General features: G+C 37.1%; 1 pseudogene across 1 annotated transcript; it reads right to left on the reverse strand.

Moving 5' to 3' along the window:
* Positions 1–405: 405 nt before the first annotated feature.
* LOC143747007 (solute carrier family 22 member 7-like) lies at positions 406–8,503 on the reverse strand (annotated as a pseudogene). Its single transcript, XR_013206646.1, has 10 exons — positions 8,385–8,503; positions 4,924–5,302; positions 4,711–4,833; positions 4,408–4,566; positions 4,019–4,183; positions 3,615–3,738; positions 3,406–3,515; positions 3,084–3,298; positions 712–807; positions 406–592 (listed from the first exon to the last, which is right to left on the reverse strand). The product of XR_013206646.1 is annotated as a solute carrier family 22 member 7-like (transcript).
* Between the last annotated feature and the right edge of the window lie 1,068 nt (positions 8,504–9,571).

Consider the following 9,571-nt stretch of genomic DNA (forward strand, 5'->3'; position numbering starts at 1 on the left):
CCGCTTGGTTTCAAGTGTAACACAACTCAACCAGGCCTCCCCTTTTTTGCGTATGACTTAGGCAGGAATTATTTAAATGAGGGATATTGTGACGTGTATGTTTCCGGAAGAAAAATCTGGAAGAAAGACTACAACAAAGCATTGCAGAGAGTTCAGAAACAATGCTCCCTGATATAGAGATTAATTCCCTATGGAGTGGACTTTGTGCTTTGTAACGTTGACCTTTTTCCTGCTCAAACAGGAACATTATACACTTAAGAAAGTTGAAAATGTAAAAAAAACCATAATAGGTCCTCTTTAAAAAGAAAGAGATTAACTAAATATGTAGATAAAGTAAGGTAATGCATGGGCAAAAAAGACTGAATCAAGATTTATCAATTCCTAGAGGTAAGTAAAACAGTATACCATGACTCAAGTTTTATTAGTTATATACAAAATGTGGGATATGGTGTAAAGTTCAGCTTATGAGACTTGTTACTATAATTTCTGCTTCTGAAGTGATTTGCATATCATTGCGTAGTGTCTGTAGAGATGTGCAACTTTAAAGGAATGTTACTCTGATCCTCTGTTGTGAAATAGACAGGTTTTTTCTGCAATAATAAAGCAAATGATTGTGAATTTAAAAATGAGAACAACAAACAAAATAACAGAATACAATACAACAAAATAAAGCTGAAAACATTTTGTCTTGTATTTGCTGTCATTTCTTTGTCATCTCTTCAACATCTTCTATTGTTTCTGGCAATCTTGCATTGCTTGTTTCAGGGAGAAGCCAAGCGATGAGACCAGTCCGAAAAGTCCAGAATTCTAAACCCACAGACATTCACACAGAATCAAATCACACAGACAACCAAATCACATGTCATACTATGCCATTCATAAAAGATGGACATAACTGTTTTTGGGCAAAGTAGTGGTTCTTTAAGACTACATTTTACGTTGGATCCACAGTGCGACCCAAAGCAGTATCCAAATTTGTCCGTAAAAAGAAAATGTCCTTGAAATTAATCATTTCAATTGATTAATATACCTGCAACATCTTAAGATTGCATTTCAGTGGTTTCGAAGGCAAATAATTCACCATACAAAAAGAACTGTGGTCATGATAAATGTCTATCCTTGTTGTGAGTGTACCTGTGTTTAAAGATGCAGTATGTAAGATTAACAGCTAGGGGTTGAAATTGGTACTGCAGACCAAATTCAAAATATTGGAGAGAGTTGTTTCCCCCGCCTCCTCCTCCTCAGACCCGACGCTCACGCAGGTTGCCAGTTTGTGAGGACATGCAACAGGAGCAAGCGCAAACACGAATAACACTGTGAGGTAAAGTATCAGCAAACGTTTGTTTTTGACAACTGTTCTCAAGTTTATTATATATTCACAAAATTACGGTAGGACTGTGCAAACAAAGTATCAATCTAGCATTGCCATGTCAGTGTATTGATTCATTGTCCCTTCATAGTTTGCAAGAGGCATTTAATAAACTGTGCGTTTTTAATAAAATGAGACGTAGGCTATTTAATAAACTGAGTGTATTTAATAAACTGAGACGTGGGCTATTTAATAAACTGAGCGTAGCCTATTCATCTGTCAATATGAAACGCGACTTGGTCATTCTAATTAGTAATCGGAAGAACGCGCATCGACCATCGTTACTGTAAAATATGTACGTATGTTTATTTAAACTCGAGTTTGGTCAAATGTGGATTATATCATTACACTGGCAAGAATATGGTTACATTTAAAGATGCCGTACGAAGTATGCAACGCTACGTACAACTGCTTTTGAAATTACGGTTTTTTTTTCACTTCCTGAAAAGTAACCGTTTTGGACATACATGAGTTTCATCGGGCAGCGACGATATGCTCTTGTTCATAGAGATTTTTGGATGGGTGCTGAGGTGCCGATCTCTGACCCTGTTTGTTCACTGGCTTCCATGGCTGCAATATGCTGTGCTTTCCGCCAACTGAGAACCTGTGTTGGCCAAATACTATTGGGTAAATTGGCAACGTGCAATATCGCACAGACCAAAACAAAAACAGACATTCCGACACAGAACGCACATTTCAAAGTAGAATAACTGGCTGTACCATTGTTTTTCTGAGAAACAAGTATGTGAAATCAGCATGTTTCCTAAATATCTGCAAACATATTATGGTATTGTTATGCTTTAGTAAAGTCAAAAACTTACATACAGCACCATTAAATCTAGGCTTGTATAATTTCGTACATGATTTTCAAGATGGACAATCATTCCATGTCGGCACCTGCAGATTTGGCAGTTTCTATGATTTGTATCAAAATTAATAGTTTGACTGCTGTATGACTTTTGACATCATCAACAAGTGTTTTTCTCACCCCTTTTAAAAGTATAGACAGTTGCAGCTCATACAGAACGCTGCTGCTAGGATTCTGAGCAGAACCAGAAAATATGAACACATCACACCAGTCCTCAGGTCTTTACACTGGCTGCCAGTTACATTTAGGATTGATTTTAAAGTATTATTACTGGTATATAAATCATTCAATGGCCTAGGACCTCAATACATTGCAGATATGCTCAGTGAATATAAACCCAACAGATCACTCAGATCATTAGGATCACGTCGGCTAGAAATACCAAGGGTTCACTCTAAGCATGGCGAGTCTGCTTTTAGCTACTATGCCAGCCGCAGCTGGAACCAGCTTCCAGAAGAGATCAGATGTGCTCCTACGGTAGTCACATTCAAATCCAGACTCAAAACACATCTGTTTAACTGTGCATTTACTGAATGAGCACTGTGCCACTGTTCGTCCGACTGTTTGCACTGTATTTTATTTTATGTTTTAATTATTCTGATTTCATTTGCTAAACTGTTTTAATTATTCTGATTTCTTTTGATTATTTTAATTTCTTCTATGTAAAGCACTTTGAATTACCATTGTGTATGAAATGTGCTATATAAATAAACTTGCCTTGCCTTGCCTATTGTGGTATCCCAAGTTTGGTATCTTTGGCTTAACCCTATTGCAACCATAGTCGTGAAACAATTTTTTGATAAGAACCACTTATTTAAAGTGTACTTGCAACTAAAGGTGTTCAACCTGTAGGTGTGATGATATTGATGAGTATGCACAATCCTGTGAGCACCAGTGTCCCGCTCTGAGTGTCTCTACGGCCGACCTTGTTGAGACAAAAGTAGATGAGGATTTTTGATGGCACCTCTATGGCTGCATAAATGAAGTGCGTCAGGTAAAGATCAAGCCCAAAGCCGGTGATGTTTAAGATGATGCCATAGTACGTAGAAGAAACGCCATACAAAAAGGGAAGATGAAAATATGCTCATTGCTTCCATATATTCACTAAAAAGAGGCACTTTCTTCAATTCTAAAATAAAATACTTAAATTACACACACAAGAACCTACCACACTATTCCAGTAAAAAGTGTGAGTCTCCTCTGCTGTGGGGTTTTGACTAGGTCCAAGTAAGTGTAACTGTGACCCTGTTGATCCATAGTTGCTCTAGTAGACAGAGACTGAGATAGAAACAGAAATAATGGTGTTACTGTTGAAATTAGTTCTTTGCAAATATCTAAATGATGGCAAACATAGATGGCAAATGAGACCCTGTATACCTCTGGCTTGACTCTAGCACTGAAGTCTCGTCTTTTGTTAAAAGTAGCACACTTTTGCAGATACTTGTATGCTGTTTCTGCCTTTCCATTGGCTATTAGCCATCGTGCTGATTCAGGGATTCACCTTTTAAAGTATTAACCAATCTCTTATATATATATATATATATTTATATGTACAGTACCTGTCAAAAGTTTGGAAAACATATTTTTTTTTTATGTTTTTGAAAGAAATGCATTAAATTTATCAAAAGTGACAGTGAAGACATTTTGTTTATGACTTTTATTAAATGTAATTAAAAATAATTTAATGAAAAAAGAAAAAGAAAAAAAGACATATTTTGCAGCTGAGGAAAAACATGTCATGACCTTACAAACAGGCCCTGACTTTAATGGTGTTCCCCTACCACCAGGTTGCTGTAGCAAGAAGAAGATGAGAAGTGACAGTAATAATCAGCATCCTCCAATCAGTGACCAGACAGGCAAAACCGGCCAGAAGCATGTTGCCTAAACTCCAGGAAATACTGCCGAATACCCCGATAATACCGAATACCACGACACATTTGATTCAGCTATGAAGCAGCTCTACAGGAGTGTCAACATCCAGCTCAATTCACTTATCTGATAATGTCAGTGCAGTGATTGACCTTGTTAAGATTGGATTATTTTCATTTTGGACCCTAAAGTGTTCGGACTGGACAAACGACTTAATGTCTCTGAGTCCTAGGAAGGGATACAATGGAGAGGAAAAATACAGAGCAAAGAAGAATTAAGGCAGTTGGGTTTCAGAGAAGACCTACTGAGCCCAACAGATATGTTGATGATTCCCGTCAATGCCAATCCAGTCAGGAAGCGGAAGGCAGCAAACATGATGTAGGTGCTTGAGAAAGCACTAGCAACACTGAACACTATAGATAACACATAGGACACCAGCAACATGCTCCTACGGCCATACCTGAAAACAACACATACATGAGCAATGACCCTTCAGAGCATTAATACTGCATTCATAATATAAAATGCTTCATTAAAATATCTCTCTGTGTTACTGCTATCACACTGCTGAAAGATTCTTAAAGGAGAATATTGTTTTTTTTACTTATCACAGAGCACTCCAAAGAACACAGCTCCAGCCATGACGCCCCAAAAAAATATGGTGACTGATGTTTTGGCCAGTCCTCTCTTGTCAACTAAAACCTGTCAAACTAAATCAAACTGATTGAGAAATTAAAGACATTAAAATTGTGAGTGGTGAGAGAGGCAGAGAAAGGTCTATTTATGGGATACACCGTCATGAGAATTTAAGTGTATGGCGAGAGTGCTGATGAATGTGCTGTTGTCATACTCCAATCCATTCTGACACTCCACTACAGGAAGTTCTGTGCTGCTGGAGGAGTTCATCAGCAGGTGGAACTGAGGATACGAGAACATGTGACAGGAAGCAGGAGTCCCATCCTCCTGTGCAGGAATACTGACAGCCAGTCTCTCTTCTCGACTCAGATTCCCAAGGAACCTGTCAGCATCCAGAGAGCTGATGTCACAGTGATGAGATGGGATGGCGGCTATAAAATTGTTCAGCAGGAAGTGACATGGGATAGTGATGCGAGGTATTACCAGCAGCAAGGCCAGTGCAATCTGGTAACGGCCAAACCCATCTGCCTTGTCCAGAATGCTGTCAAACTTCATTGTCACTTGGAATATCAGACAATAAAACATCAACACAATATGATATAACTGATAAAAAGGTTCACGTTATTTGATGACATTTACACTACCATTAAAAAACTTTGGAATCAGTGAGATAATTTATATATATATATATATATATATATATATATATATATATATATATATATATATATATATATATTATATATATAAATATATATATATATATATATATATATATATATTCATGATGCATTAAATCGATCAAACGTGACAGTAAAGGCACTTAAATGATATAATATTTCTGTTGCAAATAAATGCTACTCTATTGAAATTTGTATTCATCATAGAATCATGAAAAAATTTATTGTGGTTTCTACAAAAATATTAGGCAGCACAATGTTTTCAACATTGATAAAAATAACAAATGTTTCTTGAGCAGCAAATCAACATATGATTTCTGAAGGATCATGTGACACTGAAGACTGGAGTAATGATGCTGAAAATTCAGCTTTCCCATACAGGAACTGACATCTTAAAATAAAATAGTTATAGAGACATTTTACAAAAACATAACAATAATTCACCAACCCAAAACATTTGAACTGAAGTGTATATTTATTTATATATGCATTTATGTGTGTGTAATAATTACAACAATAACTTGTTTAACCTTTAAATGCATGAATGTTTCGCCAATCATTACAATTACAATACATATTTGGGTCTTTATTAACCCGGATCTATATTCAATTATGGGCAGATTTCTACCTGTCACAATGATATAAAATTCTCCTGATATTGGAGTAACAATTACAGAAGAATATGGATCTTAGAAAGGTTCAGTTTGAGCAGATGTTTTATACCATCGTCACTGACCTCATCAGAGCTCATTTCCCAGTACATTTTGCATCTGGCTCATATTTTTAAAACTAAAATCTTCAAAATCAATATTTTGATCGCTGACAGCTTCTTCACCAGATCCACCATCAAGTGACAGTGACACTTATATTTGATTGCGTTCAGTACTTGCTCTGCAGTAAATCGCTGAGCCATTTTTCAAGTTTTGCAGATGATACTTCCTAGTCTTTTGTTTTCTGCCTGCGGTAATATGAGTGAAACATCACTTCATCATTGTGTATCAGACATCGCCACCTTGTGGACATAAAAGTGATTTGCACTTATTCAGTCATCAAAGATTCAATTATTGTTTTGCAGAAAAATATAGACTTAGGCTACACTGTTACACACCTCGGGACGTTCAAAAACATGCATTCTTTTTTAAAAAAAAAATCTTGTTATTTTGTTTATAATGATTTGATTGACAAATACTAAGATGGTTGATGTCTATCTTTAAAAAGATGATTGAGGGGAAGGGCAGTGCATGATGTCTGCAGAGGTGTAAAGTCCAGGTTCAGAGACTCAAACTTCTCTTGGGTATTTTGTTCCAATCACCAGGATTTGCTAATTAGCACAGTTTTTCAGCCAGGAGATCTAATGAGTGAAATCAGCTGGCTGAGTTCATGGGTGGAATAAACATATGGTAGGACTTTTACTTTCTGACCCCTGGACTTTACACCTCTGGTCCCGGGTTACTAAAGACCCGAGGTGTGCATTTAAGGGTTAAAATAATATTTATTAATAGATATTTGTAATAACAATTCAGAGCAAGGATCATTGCTAGATGGATTCTTAAAATATACTCTAATCCCAAATATAGGTTACATCATTGACTATAAAGAGAGACAAATAATTTTATCATAAATCTATTAGTAAATCGCTGCGACTGTTTGTGATACAACTTCATCACAGACCATTTCAATTATTCTGTGGTAAACATATGGGTTGTTGGACTCTGTTACCCCTTTTCCACCAAGGCAGAGCTGGTGCTGGTTCGGAGCCAGAGCCTAGTTTCAATTCGGTTCTTTGGTTTTCCACACGCAAAGCACCAGCTCCGAACCAGGAAAAGTGGTTCTTAAGTAGCACCAAATCATTGCTGGTCTAGAACAGAGCCAAGTAAGAACCACTTGCGTCAGGGGCTGGGGGCGGGGTTACCGTGACCAACAAGACGAATAGAAACTTGTGACCGCCATTTTTAAATAGCAGCTAGTCGAGCTAATAGCAGCTCGATTATAAATATCCGTCTATGTAAGTTACGGCGAGCTGCACAAACGCGTTGGACTCCGATGTATTTTGTAAACCCATGAGCATCCATAGTATTGCAACGTCCGTTATTGTTGATGGCTTGTTCGAGATGCATCGGAGCGGCGCGGACCGATCGGAGCTGCGGGAGTGTTTGGAGAACATACGACTCCTTGTGCTTTTAGATCGCTATCGCAGTGCTTTGATGTCATGCGGAGATCGATCTGCGAGAAGCCGATGCATCTCGAACAAGCCTGGCGTACTGTTTGGCGCTACCGCACTAGCGTTGCTGGGCAACATGAGACGTATACAGTGACGTAAGATCTGGCTCTGTTGTGGCTCTCTAGCCGGTGGAAAGGCAAATCGGTTCTTATTAAGCTCGTCAGTCGAACCCTCTCTGAACCAGCTTTGGCTCTGGCTCTGAACCAGCACCCGGTTCTTGTTGGTGGAAAAGGGGTATGTGAAGCATGAACTCTTTTTAAGTCCATTCCTTCACCCTACATTAGCCTCAGCAGGCAATGGACGCAGGGGGTACAGAACTCTTTTTGAATGCTGAGAACAGCTGTTGAGACACACACCAGCTGGACACATTTGATTAAAGTTTAGAATAGAATAGCTGTTCGATGTAAATGGTTTTAATTCCATTATTTATAATGGCAGACACTGCAAATATGTATTAGTTTTTTTAATGTTTCCATTGTCCAGTTGCTTATCCTCTCAACAACAACAAAAAATCCTCACATTAATCAACACTTTCAGCTTCCAGTCAAGACTTAAAACGAAAAGAATATTTTCTAAAAAATTATGAAGATGATGACTTTTATTCAATAAATGAGCACACTGATTAAAAAATATATGGGTATTTTGTTTCAGACTGTTGTTTTGCTTTTAAAAGCACTATGATACTATCCATCAGTGTTAAACAACAAACAAACAAACATCCAAGATGGAAAAGACACTCACCTCTTCTTCATCTTGACTATTGAAGTGGGTGGATGATCTTTGTAGACTGCCGTGATGGTGAAGAGCTTCAACAAGCAGAGTTGAAACACAGACAGAAGGATATTGGAGTATAACAATGAACAGCACTTTAAATAAAGGCTAAATGAAGTCCCTCCCCAAACTCCCTTTTATCTTTCCTCCCTCTCTGGATCCTTCAGTCATAGAGTGATAAGCTGTTTTTTTGGCTGTTGAGTAACTTTTTTCCCCCCAGTCATTTCTGCTATAATGTACGGTACAATGTCTCTACAATACTGTCATGATATACAACACCAAGCACAATCAGAATTTAGAATTAGAGGTTTTGCTGTAAAATCCTCAGAGGAAACCGAGAAAGACATTTGACCACAGGGATTGGCTGTAGAAACCCTTCACACTGAAATCCCAATCAGAATAATCCGACAGGAGTATGATGATGAACTATAATCACTAATGTGTGTTGGGCAAGAAAATGTAGTGAGCTAAGCTAGCAGTTACTCTACATTAAATGTAGCTTCACGAAGCTACCACCCTGGGAAATGTAGCAAGCTAAGCTACAGAAATATGGCAAAAGTACTTTACTACATCTATTTTTTCAAATTAAATTTGTATATTGAACCAATTTCATTCCAAGTCAATGCTATCTCAGTGATCAATAAAACTGTCAATCAAACATATAGGCAGTCATAATTTGTCAACTACTGTTGAACTACTGTTCCAAACCAATTTGGCAAAAAAAAAAAGAAAAGAAAAAAGAAAGAAAAACATAACTATATAAAACCATATAACTATATAAAACTATAACAAAACGAGGTGTCGAGAGTGTGTGTGTGCATCTTTTTCCATTAAGTAGGCCTACATTTCTCATGTATCAGCCCAAGGATTGATATTGGTACGTGATGTCACACATTACGGAGCAGAAGGTGGTGGTAATGCACCAAAAAGCTGGTTTTTATAGGGCCCTATGAAATCCGTTTTATTTTTTCCCACATTCCAAATTCAGTTTTATTTTGTTTTCATTTTTCTGGACTCCCATTTTATTGGTTAAATACAAATTTAGTAATCAAAAACATGTGTAATTAATTGAAATCATGAAACGTATACAATTTAACAATAATTTATTATTTATTATTTAATAATTTATTATAAATTTTCAAATAAATTACATTTTA

Source organism: Siphateles boraxobius, unplaced genomic scaffold, assembly GCF_051911475.1.
Source record: "Siphateles boraxobius isolate OS27281-9 unplaced genomic scaffold, OSU_SipBor_1 22, whole genome shotgun sequence".
NCBI lineage: Eukaryota > Metazoa > Chordata > Actinopteri > Cypriniformes > Leuciscidae > Siphateles > Siphateles boraxobius.